Source organism: Mugil cephalus, chromosome 5 (assembly GCF_022458985.1).
Source record: "Mugil cephalus isolate CIBA_MC_2020 chromosome 5, CIBA_Mcephalus_1.1, whole genome shotgun sequence".
Lineage (NCBI taxonomy): Eukaryota > Metazoa > Chordata > Actinopteri > Mugiliformes > Mugilidae > Mugil > Mugil cephalus.
The window spans coordinates 18,709,591-18,725,597 of NC_061774.1; the positions used below are offsets into that span (position 1 = coordinate 18,709,591).

At 42.0% G+C, this 16,007-nt stretch overlaps 1 protein-coding gene across 4 annotated transcripts in view; it reads left to right on the forward strand.

Annotated features, from left to right (window-relative positions):
• Positions 1 to 1,119: 1,119 nt before the first annotated feature.
• Positions 1,120 to 16,007, forward strand: part of tenm2a (teneurin transmembrane protein 2a) — a 199,958-nt gene continuing 185,070 nt past the window's right edge. For 3 of the 4 annotated variants that reach the window (XM_047584605.1, XM_047584606.1, XM_047584607.1), the window contains exon 1: positions 1,121 to 1,774. The gene's annotated coding sequence lies outside the window, so the exon portion shown is untranslated. Of the gene's footprint in view, positions 1,775 to 16,007 lie in introns of all 4 variants that reach the window. The other variant, XM_047584604.1, reaches the window with a different exon arrangement.

The following is a 16,007-nucleotide window of genomic DNA, read 5'->3' on the forward strand; positions in this document are numbered from 1 at the left end:
AAAGTGGGGAAAGTGAACAATGACACATTTTAGTCAACAAGCTTGTTGTGTTGGTTTGCTTTAATGGAGTTATACTCAGCTCATTACCTTAAAGAAAGCAAAACTTCGTCTGGACAGTTTGGGGCAAATGTGAATCTCCGGACAAGCTGCACCTGCATAATTAACCACGAGCCCAAGTCAAATCCGTATTTTAGGTTATCACTTGGGGAGTTTAAAATGGTTCAGTGCAACATCCTACCCTCATCTGCATTTTTCATCTTGTTCTGCACCTGTGCTACCCACTAGAGATCCAGTTAGTCCCTCCTCTTCCCTTTCACCCTTTGCTCTGAATTCAACCGTGCCATCTGTGAATTCCAATCAATTTGAGGCTCTGCGATTCTACTTATTCTGTAAGTTGACATCCTTATTTGAATTAATCAATACATAAATAGTGTGTTGACTAATGGGTTACCAAAGCAGAATTGGAAATCAAAGAGTAAATAAATAAATAAAGCCAAAAGTGGGAGCATTATGTCCCCTGCCAATCCCCAGTTATGCATAAAAATGCCTCTGAAATGAAATCTTTATCAAAAGAGCCACAAGGTTCTCCTTACAAGGTGTTTTCAAATAACCGGGCGTTATTATTATACCTCCATTGGGAAATATGCATTTACAGCTTGGAGAGTGAGAGGCAATAGGGTAACTGTTAACAATGTTTTCCCTAGTTATGGTGCATAATTGCATGCTTCTGTTATTGCACCTTTCTATTGCTGCTAATACAGAGAAAGCCCATTAGGCAGTGTGCTAATGTGAACAGTAGCCTGCAGTGCAGTGGGTGCACTCTTTAAAACGAGATGCTTGTGGACCACTGTAATGAGCACTTGGCCATAGAAGGATGGAGCGAGGACACAAAGCAGGCACACTCGAACTCGGAGAGATACAGTGGGATTCAAGTTTGCTTGTTGGGCTGCAAATACGCTGCAGCCGGTTTTAAATAAATGCACCTTTTATTCCCTTAAAACGCGTAAACAATCACATGCACAGTTGCAGAATCGCGAATAGCTTTTTAAATAAGGTGTCAGCATATTCAAGCGACGATGATAATTTATATTTATATATGCACGAAACTAGAGATTGATCGCCACATAATTAAACATTTGGGATTCAGATGGTTTAATCACTGCTTATCGCCGCATGCCATCTTGTAGGGATGCAGCTGCAGCTGACAGACCACAGTGGATTACTCTCCACATGCGCTGATAATGACCATTGACTTGGTTCGGCCGTGAACGCGCGCTCCGCGAGCCTCGGTCATTCCTCTATACTGTGTGCGGATGGTCGCTCCCTGGGTGCCGCTGCGCGCAGCCTCAACCGATCGACCGCCCGTTCGCCTTCAGAGCTTTGTCCGCTTGTTTCTCCGGTCTGAAGAGAACCGGTCCTCACGGACGTGCCGTTTGCGCACAGCCCCCTTTTGCCCGTTTTTGGTCCGTCTTCGCCAATCAGCACTGCTCCCTGTAACGATCACCGTCGCCGCGGAATGGATTGTTCCGTTTCATTCCACGATTTGGTGATATGTTGAACCAGAGGCTTCTAACCTGCCCTCTGCGTCTGCCTCACCCCCGCCGTGCTCTCGTCTCGCTCCGCATGCAATAGCGGCTCGCAAGATAGACAGGGCAGAGAAAAGTATGCAATAAACAAGTGTCAAGTAGCTTCTGGCTGTGCCATTGGAGGGAAGGAAAAGTTCAAGTTGAAGAAGGAGGATTATGCGGTGAGCGCGGCGCAGAGCTGTGAACAGGTACGTGGTATTTTGAAATATATTTCTATGGAAACGATGCTTACAAGCTACTGTTTACACACAGGCTTGTGTGCCCACTAACGGCACATGTGTAGCCTACGATCAGTCTCTGTGGAAAGTACGACGGGAATGGAAGCGCAGAGCCGTGACATTGAGATGCCTTTTATGGAGAAAAAAAACCGAAAAGATTTATGGTCCTCGTGTGAGCCTGCACTTGACTGACATTGGTCGAAGACGGCTCCCTCCGCGCGTCTTGCGTGTCATCTGTCGAGCTGTCTGAGTTAATAGCTCCAGAATGACCTTATAACAATCGCAGTGGAGTTCGTGGTAAAAAAAAAAAAAAAAAAAAAAGAGGTTTGCACATAGAAGCAAATCTCGCACAGCATGTGCAGGGGTCAAGGTGGACTGCCAGACCTATCTTGACTCGTTATCAGGAGCAGGAGCTGTGCTAGTTCCTGTCCGACGCGTTTATGCCTGCCGCAGCGCAGCATCTTCATTTCATCCGTCTCCGTGTGCGCGTCAGAAAGTAAGAGGGTGTCCTTTGGTGGGAAAAAAAATGCTTTCACTCAATCGGGATAATGATGGAATAACTGGTGGGCTTTAATTGGCTGCTTGACCTGTCATTACCACTCATCTCCTCTCCTCAGGATGACCACAGCTTTGCGTGGACACGCTGCGTCTGCCTGGACACAGCTGCTGCCACGCATTCTGAAATCTTACCTCTTCCGACTCCTACACTGCATTTTATATTTTATTGTTCAATAATAGGTGTCCAACTTGCTTGTTATGTACATAATTATAAATGGTGCAACGTATTTTGCCACGTGGGGGATAAATCAGAGGTCAAGACAGTGTGGGTTTGAGTATGTTGTGTTTAGTTGATTCCCTCTACTGCTCGGATCCGTGTCTTTGGTAACATCCAGACAAACTGCAGCCCAGCTAAGCTGTAGGGAACTCAACCCGGCAGGACCTTGTTCACTCGAGAATGAATATTTAGTGAGCACAAGTAAGGCTTTTAGTTGAGGGTTTAATACATGCATGAAGTTTGGGGATGCATTCGAACAACTTCTGGTGTCAGTTGTGTATCAAGTACTGCAGGGTGTTAAGGGATGAGGCCCACACACCAGCTGTAGCTCCCAGAGACTGGCAGTCATCAGCACCTTATGACATGAAAACACACTTACACACAGATGCCACGAAGATCTTGATGATGAGGCGCCCTGCTGAGATTCTCACTTCAGTCTAACCGGTACAGTTTCTCTCTGTGGCCCTTCTATCGCGTCCTCCACCTTTAGCTCTCTTCAAGCCTGCCCGGGTCTGTGTGATCTATAACGCTCTTTGATCTCTCTCCCACTTTCCATCCCTCCATCTTGAGCGTCTGACAGGGGCATGTACAGCAAATCAAGAGGGAAGCAGAGCCCCCGGATCGGCGTGCCATCATTACTGACACACTTGCGCACATGTTGTGACTTAGCCATATGTCTGTTTTACTCACACAGACTAGTACCCAAACTTGACTGTCTCCTGCAGAGTTTAACCTGCCAGGTGTAATCATTACGACCGGTGTGTCGTGTTTGGGTGCGCATATGTGTACAGCCCCAGTCTTAAGTGCTAATAGGAGCTCACACCGGATAGCAGCAGGCCTTGTCAGCCACAATCTCCAGACAAGCCCTCAGGGTGTCCTATTTGGCATGACTACATACACTCATGCACACACACACACACACACGCACGCACGCACAAACACATTAAAAATAAACGGGACAAATGGGCCTTAGATGTTTAGACTTGACTGAAGGGTTTTAGCACCACAGGTTCCCAGTGTCTGCGTCCTTGTTGGACCTTCATAACTAATCATCCAGATTAAGTCTGTTGCCTTGAAGAGGCTGAACGCTGACTACTACGTGCAAACTTTTACGTGCGCAGACAAAGTTAATTCACACATAAATATGATTAGGGAGCAAATATTGTTCTGTTAATTTATCTTTCCTTTCGCTCTCTTCCTCTATGTGGGTTACATATTTATGCATACATTTACTGCAACACCTGTGAGGCCTGGAAAGAGGAGCATCAATCTTCATTAGACTGAAATGAGGCTGGCCTTGTTGAATAAATGACTCGCACCGAGAGCGAGTGTGTACGGAGCGTGCGTACGCGCGCGCATGCACGCGTCGAGCTCTGTGGCCCGCTCTGACCTGGCTGACAGATGACTGCAGTGATTTCCAGGCTTCAGCAGATTAGGGGATTAACGACTGAAGGCTTCACACAATAACCCTAATGCAAGTGTGCGTTGGCAACCGCATGCGCATCAAACTAATACAGACTTGTGAGGCTGTTCAGACTTCTGTGATATGCAGTTTGACCCTTCTGCCGTGCATTGTCCCAAGCTGTGCAGGATTGGCCACAATCACAGATCACAAACGCTATTTTTACATTACATGCATGACCCATGTTGGTACTGAGAGTCCGGTTAATATATTTTTGTCCTCCAGTGCAATTTTGTTGCCAATTTAGAGCCAAAGGTCCCATTCAGACACATATAAGGTACTGTTGTTCTCATTGTTTTAAATTCTGTTGACTAGAACGACGTCGCACCGTGCTAGTTGATGTCATAACAAGAACCACTTGTACGTCTCTCAGGTATAATTTCCCAAGAGCAGCAAAGTGCCTCTTCTTTGAAGGCTTTGTATGATTTCATCTGTTGACTGGTTTAGTTTTGCGAAGAGGTATTTCCTGCATGGTTTTCATGGGTTGCCTTTACCTGGACATCTGAACGGGGCGTGATACACGATTTCTAGTGATGGTTCAACCATAGCAATATTGCAAAGTTTTTTGAACGCTGTAAATCCCTCCGATTTTGCTGTGGTTTATTTTGGACTTCCGTCTTTTCCATAAAGTGCTTAGAGAAGATGAGACAAGCAATCATTGTCTGTGTGCTATTGTGATAGACAGACAGACATGTGGGGACAAGAAGTTCATAAAGGACGGTCAGCCCTGTGGTTTTAAAAGAGTCACTGGGGCAGTGATATACTGTCCCTTTTAGAAAGGGCCGATGCTGATCAAACACGGTGAGTTTGCCATCCCACTCAGCACAATTGCACGCTGTGCATCTAGCAGACCACTTACCGCTGACGACAAGTCAGTGACCGCAGCGATAGGAGTGCAAATGGACAGGAGCCATCATTTCCACACTTTTCTTTCATTGTCGACGTAAGCAGCCTTTCAATGCATTGTGTGCTATGTTGGAAGGTAAGGAGCTTTGATATCTTTTTCGCAGAAATTTAGTATCCTTTACAAATGCTGTCTACCAACCGTATCTGTATTTGGACAGTCTTTGTTTTCAAGGACACACTTGAGCTGGACGTGTTTGCCAGAAACAATGATACAGATTGATAGCCTAACCTGCTTCAATAGGCTGTCATTTGGCGGATTCAATTACACTATCTTGTGTAATTATTTTGGTCAAAACTCCATTGGAGTAGTATGTGCTCTAAAATACTTACCGGGTTTTTATTCAGCAAGGGATCCTGAATTTCATTTTTTTTTTTTTTTGAACTGGGTAATTCAATATGGGGTGGGTGGCAATACGGCTGTGCCTACAATAAAAGCGAAAAAAAGAAAAAGGAGTTTTCTAATCCGATTGACAGTTTGAAGTTGAACTGGGGCAAAACAAAATAAAAATAAAAAAAATAAAAAATTCTTTAAAACGTACAAAAATATGTGCTGTGCTGCTTTCATAACCAGGGCTTGAAGTAACTAGAGGTGAGAGCATGTTGTTTTATCAGATAAAATCATTTCATGAAATTTAGCAAACACCGCTGTCATACGGTGCATTAGACCATTGCACTTTATCATTTGGGACAGAACTGGATAGGTAGTAATGGAGGCAGAGACAACCTCTTGTCACCACTGATTAACTAAGAACACTGACCTTTAGAGAAAGAGGAGGTGAGTTGAAAATGATGTTCTTTGTGCCACAACATGGTGAGAGGCTGATTTTGTTTATACCGTTACTGTAATTGTCAGGATGCGCTGGTAAATAGAAAATACTAAGCTTGGTGGCATAGTTTTATTATAGACAGCTCTGTTTGGCCTACTACCCTCTAAGCTGTTTCACAAGCGCAGGGCTTTTTGGAGGCAGACATACAATCAACTCGAAGTCATAAATCCACATCCAGATAGAAAAGCTGCAGCAGGAATGGTTTCGTTCCCATCATCCTGCCCTTTTTGGCCTCCTGCGCAGTAGATGTTGGGTTGTGTGACATACAACGTTGTCAGAAAGGTTTTTTAATAGGACGGACCAGCTCAGTTGTGCTCTGCTTACTGTCCTCCTCTACATTTCCCCTCTTTGTCTGTCTAGTCCTCAGTTTGATCCATTCACGCTCCATTGTCTTCTCCGTGTCATATTACGGCATTTCAAATTTCAACATTAATTGCACTCCTTTGGGGAGCTTGCCAGTGCATATGCAGGAATAGCATGCTGTGGTTTTTTGAGAGGCTAAAATTACAAAGACTTGCTGATGAAGGAGCAAATTATATTAATTGCAGTAATTGATTAATTGGTGGGTAGAAACCACAAAGTATGAAAGAATAATAGATGGCATATCCCGTGGTTTTCTGAAGAGACATTTTATGGCTTAGGCTTCCGTAGGAGGAAAAACTTAAAGCAAGTGAATATAACTAGATTTATCTGTGAAAAAAAATCTTATGTCTGTTTTTTTTTCTCAGCTATTTTTTTTTTTATTTCATTAATTGAAAATCTGCCTTAATGTGTATGCCTATAATACTGCCACCAAAATTAAATATATAAGCGTAAACATATTACCTTCACCTTTTCAGGCAAAAGCCCATTATGTGCCGCTGTGAAAAAGAACCTTGAGTATCTACTTACTGGAACAAAGTTTCTCAAAAGGCACATTTGCCACTGTGACCCTAGATTACTGCAGACACGTACAAATACATATCAGAACGGTTGTTAAATGTGTAGAGAAGAAAAAAAAAGACCCGCAAGGAATTACCTTACACAAGCAAGTATAATGCATAATGCACAATGAATCAATGTATTGTAATAATGTATTGTCATATTATGTTACAGTGTGTTTTAAGCATTGACGTTTTTAATTCAGAGTTGGATTCCATTCTCTGGTCTTCTTTGAAGTTCTTAGTTACCTTAGTAAGCAGCATGACATAAATTCGTATAAGACATATAGCATTATACACGCTATATATACTTATTTCTGTAATATTATGTTAAAGGCCATAGAAAACATTGCAAATGCAGTTGTTATCTAGCAACACAATGGACTAGGAAAGACATGTTAGAGCAAACTACTACTACTATTATTAATATTATAATATTATTGTAATCATGTAAAAATTATTATAATAGTATTCATTTCTATATCTTACATTGTACAATCACATTTTTAATATTAGTAAAAAAAACAAATGTATGTCTCGAACATGGCAAAGCTTCATAGGTTTAAACAGACCTCAGATTGAATTTATTCACCGAATGTTTGGAGTATTTCATTAAATCTAGCATAGAAATATAAGGATATGACACAAGGCACATTAGTCTTAGGTTCTGTTAAAACCACTGAAATTCACATTGCTGTGTCTTTGAGAAAGATAGCTTGAAGGCTTGTTTGCAGAAGCCTCCGTACCACTGCTGTGTTCAGTCGTCCCTAAGAAGGTGAAAACAACAGGCTTTGAACCGTGCTTTCCAACCTATTGTTCTATATATGTGCTTTTGAATAGATGGCAGTTCAAGATTTGGCGTTGTTAATGCCGTGTTGTTTTTCCGTGATTCGTCTTTAGAATGCATGAAATCTGAAAGCCACAAGCTCATCACCCATCTGCCTATTATGCACTCCCTCTCGACCTTTGTAGCCTGGATTTTTCTTTGAAAGGGTTTTGTGGAGCTCACTGTTTGGCGTAGTGTGTTGAGAGAATGCATGTGTGTCGTTACATGTGTGAGGCGTGTGACACCCAGCATTAGCTGTGCTTTAGAGAAAGTGATGCTTGTAGAGAGCAGCCTTCACCTTGGATTACCATGCCCATGGATCCTGTGGGGTTTTGTGTTGGAATTGATGGTAGAGTGGGATGATATTCACTACATCTGTCTGACAGCTGACCAACTGGTTTTAACTCATCCTCGTTTTGGGCTCAAAGCAGTCTGGGATGCGCTTCATGACTGCATTTAAGTTAAGCAAAAATAATAATCAAAAAAAGGCTCATGTATTTCCTTGCGCAGGTGCTTGTGGATAATGGTTAGTACTAGGTCTTGTGGCATAGAGACCTAGTACTGGTGGTATCACTTTGTTATAGCACCAGTTTCAGTGAATGATGGAGGTGAAATGTTGTACGCTGAGAAACAAAGACTAAAACACTGCAGCATTCTGTGAGTGATGTGCTCTCTCATTTAGGTGCTCAGAGTTCATGTTGATGTTTCAGCAAAGTAGAACACTGTCAGTCATCTGTCATTTCGAATGACACCTACCGTACGGTGTGAGAACGGGCTTAGAGTTGATCTTATTGTAAAGCAATTTTGCTCCTACTAAACATGTGCCTAATACAAGCGAAATGGGGAGTCGCGATGACTAAATTCTTTTTGGCAGAATATGCAAAGCACACATGTACCAAAAGGAGCCAAAATGTGTCTATGTATTAGTACTACTGCAGGTTTTTTTTTTATTTTTTTTTTAAAGCTATTTCCCATTTGTGTGGGAAGGTGCGTAGCTTACAAATGACAAATTATACTACTTCTATTTCCAGGGAACCCAGTCGAACGTGGACTTGTCCCTTTCTGCCCTTAAGAGGAAGGCATGGCTGACTGAGCCAGGTTCAAAGATACTCCCTAGTCAAAGAAAGTTTAGTTAGAGCATTTGGCGATAATACTTGGTGATCTTTTGTGCAAGTGAACTTACTCTAAGCCCTTTGTATCTTAAGTATACTTAAGTGTTGCTCAGCTTATATGAGTGGGCAAGAACTGTCTGAGTTTTTAATTTGGGCACATCCAAGCACTTATACTTCCAGGTATTCATAAACATGCACACGCAGTCTCGAGTGCAGCTGGGAATTCCGGTGGCTTTTCCATCTGCAGAAGTCCTTACCTCGGATTTATGAGATCATTCAGTTTTATGTATTTGACGCATTATATGTCAGCCAATGGAATAACCACAAACTCTCCGCATCACCCAGTAAAATCTGGAAATTCAGCGTACCTTCCACACCTCTACTGCCTCTATTGCTCATCTGCTGCCTGCGCCTCTTTTTTCCAAGCAGAAATGTCTGGTTACAGTCTAAAATGGCCTTGCAAAGGAGGACGGGAGTTAAGATGGCATCCCCAGAGACTTTTCAGAGAAGTAATTTAATAAACTGTGATATTTTCCCACTCCACAAGGAAAAGGGAACAGACTCGGAAAAGTAATGAAACTCAGCTGTTGAATTTTTAATATTAAAGAATCAATTTCATGTTCTTCAACATGGCCAAGCAAGGGGTCCTGGCTTTTACGTGTGTGGCAGCGTGCCCAGTGTAGTTTTGCTCTCGAAGGTTGGTGGAAAACATTTGTTCCACTGCATCCTTCTGGCTCAGACTCACCTTCTGAGACTTCTGTAGCAGCTGGAAATATAGGTGGCCCCAACCACAGACACCGCTCAGGGAAAACATAGATCTGTGTTGTTGTTCGCTGACAATAAAAGTAATAGCACAAAAAGCATAATCCATATCCAAGCTGCAGTGAATCTACAAGTTGAGATTTGAGAGAGTGTGCGTGCATTTCTTAAATTCTGATGTCATGCAGTCTTCATGATGTGCTCTCTGACTCCTGTGGTATGTTTGGGAAGCTTGAGGAGCTGGAATGGATTTTCTGGCAAGCGTGCTTTAAAAAGACATGCCAATACTTTATCTGATTATGTTTATTTTAAAGTTATATATTTAGCCAATTAGAGACAATCAATGCGCTATCTCTATGTTACTAAGACAGGGAGACTCAACAGGGGAACATTTTATTTCCAGGTAGGGCAGGGCAGCATGTTTTGAATTATTATTAACGTGGATACTGATGTGTTCTTTAATTAATAAATACCAGGTTTAAGAAGATGCAGTTGTTACGAAACGTGTATGTTCCACAGGACAAAACCTCTTCATTTGGGGCAAATCAATCTAATCTAGAGATTAATTTGATCAGAACAGAAATAAATTAAAGTGGTTATATGAATACTATGTGATTAAACTTTGCATGTACAATCTAATTGGATGATTTTATAACATGGATTTATATATATCAATTTTTTTTATATATCACTTTGATGTCAAAAAAGGGCTTTGTGTAGCACATTTGTATTTGTACAAAACAGTCGAGATATTTTCTCTTATGTTGCAATTTTACATTTTCTTCAAAAGGAAAAAAAAATCCAGAATAAAGACTTTGTGTAACTGTTATGTTTCTTGCCATTTGTGTAAAGCAGACTAAGCTGTATATTGAAAATGATATTACTTATTCTGAGCAGAGCCGAAATAAACCCAAATGATTGAATAGTCCTTATTTTAGCCAAAGGGGCTCTAATTTTCCGGACTCAGAGAGCAACTTTCATCAACTTTCGGACCAGTTTGTAATACTTTTTCAACCGAAGCAGCTGAAGGCCAGCGTTTTCCATTTTTTTCTGACCTGGTTTCCCTTCAGATGTATTAACAACATAAAAACATAGCTCGAATTCATTATTTTAACTCCCTCCCTTTTTCCCACTTAATGATTTGGATTCATTTGATTCGCTTTAATTGAGAGTGAACGCTGGTATTTGGAAATTAGCACGGCTTCCTGCCTGTCACACCTCTGTCAAGGCTATTGGTCGGTTTGTTTACTGCAGATATGCAGTGACACTCGTTTTACCCTGACTCCACCGCTACGTGTGGCAGCGAGAGGGAGGAAGGGAGACAGAGAGAGGGAGAGAGAGTAAGAGAGAGAGAGAGAGAGAGGTCAGGTGATGATTTATGACCGCGATGCTGCATTCCAGCACAGGATGATTAATCTCTTCTGGGAACACTTCACAAGTACAAGTTTAACCTACCTCGGCCTTGCACACGCGTGCACGCACACACACACGCACGCTGGTGTGCGCACAACAACGCGGTCACACACACACACACACACACAAGCGTGAGCACACGCGCGCTCTGCATGCCTGACAAGCAAGACATAAATGCAGGGCCAGAGTGCATGTAGGTGCTTTTGTATGCAATTCATGTGCAACTAACCACCGCCTCACCCTCCTCTCTCCCAACACACACAAACACAGCCCCACATACACCCATCCCCTCTTTTAGTCCCTGCCTCCCTTGTTCATTCTGTTTCTCTCTCTCTCTCTCTCTCTCTCTCTCTCACTGGCCTCAGTGGTGCAATGTCTCACATTCACCCCTCTCCTCTTTTGCCTTGTCCATTCATCACAAACAGTCACAGATGCTCACACTCACATAGAGAGAAAGAGGGTGAGAAAGGGAGGGAGAGAATGAGTGAGAGAGCCTCCGTTATAAGGCCATTTGGCCCCGGCGCCAGTGAGCATAAGGCCATAGGATTAGTGCTACTAGGTGCTAAAAGCTGCAATGTCTTAATAGGCACAGAGAAAAGTCAGGGATGGCCGTGTCTGTGTGATACAGCCGTGTGTCTGTGTGCGCGCACAAGTGTGCATATTCAGGTGCTTTGCTCAGGTATAAATACTCACTGGCGGTCCTGGGCCAGCACATTGAGAGGATAAGTGTAAATACCACAGGCTGCATCTGAAGCGAGCACACTTGAGCAAATTGTTCCACAGTTACACTCATTGAAACTCAGAGGGTGGCTGAACACATCTTTATTGTAATGAAGTCATTTATTGTAATGGAGCATTTACAGTCAACTGTAGTTGAGATTCCTATTCTTTTGTTATTACTGCCTCACTGTTTCTTGGCGTCCCTTTGTCAGTCTCTCTGTCTCTCTAGTGGCCAAGACACAGCCTGTGAAAACGCTGACCTTCCCTCTCCCTCGAGGCCGGGACTCTTCTTTTATGGGAAGGGGATTCTGGGAAGAATTTTTTTTTTTTTTTTTTTTTTTTTTTTGAAACATACTGCAGCGCAATTAAATGTTTTTATTGAGGCCTCGTGTTGGATGGCATTTAAAGTGGGGTGTGATTTATCAGGAGTAAATGTGTGTAGGGAAAAAGAAAAAAAAATGGCAGGACAAAATGACCACCACATGACAGCGTGATTGATAACTTAAAATTAAAACAAGTTATGATCCATTTAAGAGTCAGAGTGTGTGTCAAGTTTGTGATTAAATGTATCACTTTATGAGTTAGGCGCCGTAATCTGAGACATCAGAGGCTCGCGTTACTACATCTCTACTATGTTTAATGTCTGCAATATGGAACCTCCGCTCTCCTGTTATTTTGCATTGTAAGTATGCGTCACGACAAATATACTGTATGTTAATTATTAATTATTACTCTCGCTTTGCCTTATGTTTGCTGGTGGTGACAAGTGTGCTCTGCAGTACAGCGGAAACAAGCGGTATAGCTGTTTACAAAGCAAACAAGTGAGCTCATTTCAATAAAGAAGTTAATTAGTAATAACCGCACTCTGACTTCCTGACAAGTAGCTACTGTAGTTTACAGTTACTTTTCCTCAGAGGTTTGAAGCCTTGAACCTGCACTTTTTCACTGTGCAGTACGAATATGCATATAGAATAGGCAAGAGGGATTGGCATAGCTAACAATGCTTATTTAAATAAGCGTATGGCGTGTAATACTCCTGATATATGATGTAAGCACAATGAATTGCAGGAATGCTGATGGCAGATAGTATCAATATAATTGTATTGTAATTTACATTTTATCGTAAGCTGAAAAATTAATTTGGGAGACTTTATTCACAACCGACGGCTGACATTAAATCCTAAAAATCACACATAACGTTCACACAAAGTCTTTTTCATACTTCAGATGCATTCATCTGTCTCTAGTGCTGCTAACTGTTATTTTATGGCCAGCAGCTGCTGCTAGATCGCGACCTATTCTATCAACTAATGGTTATCTTTATTATGATTTCTGCAAGAGATTTACACATGCATTTAATTATCCCCGCTACAATGTCACATCTGCACAGACTGTGCTGAAAACATATTATGTCGTGGCCTCATTCATAATGTACCTGCTGGAGACTTACGCCCTGCACAGTATGGGCAGTATGAAATGACCTGCTGATTGAACGGGACAACTGTTTTAAATGTAGCCAGAAATAGAGAAATCTAACGCAACATCTATAGTATCTATAGTGGATTAGACTTCAAGTTCCGGACTTATGTTCCCACGTAGCTATAGCTCATGACACGTAGACGGCGGTGGAGGATTAACACGGGCTGACGGACAAAGAAAAGTTCAGATAGTCGTATCTAACAGAGACACGCACTCACGCGTGCCCGTGCGCGTACAGCGCCGTCGCTTTAGGTGTCAATCCTTTATCTCGTGCCGACTCAATTCATCACATAGGCAGTGTCCATATTCAAATGCAAAGATTGGGGAGGGCTAAAGAATACTGTATAAGTCGAATGAATGAGGGTAATGTAATCCTTAGAGAAAGTGCCATCATATCACCCAGCCCCACTCAATCTCCTCACCAGCTACAGAGCAGATGAATGTCCTGGGAGATTTAATCTCGCGCATACACACACACGCGCACAGAGACACACACACACGCAGATGATTACACCATATCCATATTTGTTATTACTATTCACATGAGTGAATAGTGATAACAGTAGTGGATGCTGTGATGTTATTGTACTTGTGCCTGAGTATGGCATCTGAGAATTGAATTTGTGCGTGTATATTCATGTGTGTGTGTGTGACAACGTGTCTTTTCAAATGTGTGCGAATGTGCCGGGGTTGGGTTAGTGAATTCCGCTCAGGACATTGTTTAAAGGTTAACTCTTCAGCTTTTAATTGTGACCAGGTGTTGTCAAGTTGTCGAGTTGTTGTTGTCAAGAGCCCCTTTTTGTCCGCGCAAGTGTCCTGATGGGGCTCGCTGTGTTTGCGCACGTGTATTTAGGCGTCAAGTGGTCTTCGAGTCCACTCCGCTTGTCTTCTTTACACAGCCGTCACTTAGCATTGATTTAAGAATATGTCAGTAATTGATGAGGGAGGTCTGATGGGATGGTGTCGTGAACAAAGATTCGACTCTTGGTGCTGTTATCTGGATCTTTCCAGTTTGAATTGTCGGTGTTGAAACATGTTGCACTTGGTGGACTCACTGAGAATTTATCTTACTTTCATGCTAGCCATTAAGATAGCTTTTATATCCGTACATTGTATTGGTTGCATCCTAGCTGGAGGGCCACAGTGGGGGTGTAGCTGTTTTAATTTGTGTTTAAAGGGTCTAAACTCAATTCAAATGTATTGAATTCCAATACCATTCAGTTGCAGTAACACGCAAAATATAACAGTTGATCACTTTATTCATTTTAAACCGATTTGAGACAAACCAACAGTTAACACAGTTTTACTGTGTGTGTAGGTCGGTGAAACATTGTATGTAAATGCATGAGTAATATAAATTAGGAAATCTGTCACAGCAATTACACTATTAATTAATTGTTGTTGTCTATAGCTTTTTCTACAGCATGTGGAAATTGTGATGCGGTGTAATGTTTCTAATATCAAACCCACCATTTTACTTTAAACTCTTAGCAGTGGGAAAGAGACAGATTTTAAAAATGAATTGGTTTTTATGGTATTCACCAAACTGAACCTGTATTATGTTGTCAGAGAGGTTAGATCTTGTCAAAGCCGTCAAAGTGAGAAGAGGCTGCGCCGCTGTAGGCCTGACCGAGCCTTACTCCTAAAGCGCAGTCACAGCACAGGAGAGGGAATTTGCCGAAAACTAAATTCATCTCAAACATGAGCCGCTGTAAGGTCAGCGCGAGATATGTGAGGAGGCTTAAGCGCAAGTTTGGTTTCAAAATTAGGCCTTTGCTTCCGAATGCTCAGGCTACGTCTTAGAGCACACACTCGCATCCTGTGCTATTTTCATGGATTTGGTTTCATGGATTTTCATGGATTTAGTTTGTGAAGGCGCACCGACATAATCACTTAAACTGCCTCCATGTTTATTATGTCTGCCAGTTTTATGTTTTTTTTTCTACATGGATTTTATAGCCCAGAACGGAGCTAAATCCAGTGAGAGTTTGAAGCAGATATTGAATGGAGTCGTTAAATCAGAGCTACAGTAGCATGTATAGTCGAAGTGTTTTCATGGACAAGATCACGGAGTGCATCAAAGCAGCTCAAGGACACTGTCCTTTTCTGCATACCTGAAGTCAGACTGAATGCATCCATGTACAGTAAAATACAAATCCCGATCCCACGATTGTGTCAGATATGTACGTGTGTAAGAGCTAAACCTATATTCGTGTTACAGGCACTGTCAATTAAATGACGGCAACAACCGTTAACTTCACCCTCACTCGTTACTGGAAGCCTTGATCAGTTCTGACAGAATGTTTTCCTCTCTGCCAAGCACAAATCTGTGACTCGGGTTTGAAAGGCAAAGCTTCAAAATCCAATATAGTCATCTATCGGTACGTTTTCATTCTTATGAACAACATTACATTCGTCTCTGGAGTTTTTGATATTGAATCGACTGCGGCACTCCTGCTGTATAACTTGGTGCTTCCATATTTCTGGCACAATACGGTTAAAATAATACCGTCTATTTATTTGTGTTTTGTTTATTGGGTGAGAAAGAATAAAACCGAAATTAAAAAGTATTTACATTTTACATACTGTCTGCACTTGTGTGGATGCGCTGGTGCTGATGGGTTTAACTTTGGTCCCTTGCACCTCCGCTCCCCGTCAGCCGTAAATTCCCTCCCTAATAAAAACAATGCTCTATAAAACATGAATGCTAAAGAATAACCGTAAAACACACGAAATAAATCATTTGACTGCGTTCAGCCATGTTGTTGTTCCACAGCAAGGATTACAGTGGGGCTTTTAAACTGTTAGGTTCCTGCTGCTTTTTAATATCTTGTGTGATCTATTTGTGTCCTGAGCTGCTAATAGCTAGAAGGAATCAGGGGAACACAGTGGGGGGTTCTGCTCTGATAATGGATTGGTTATTTTATGTTTCTCCCCTAAAAACGAGATAGAATGGGGAATTTGTCTTACCCCCAACTCTCGTATTTATCATTCTGTTATTCCC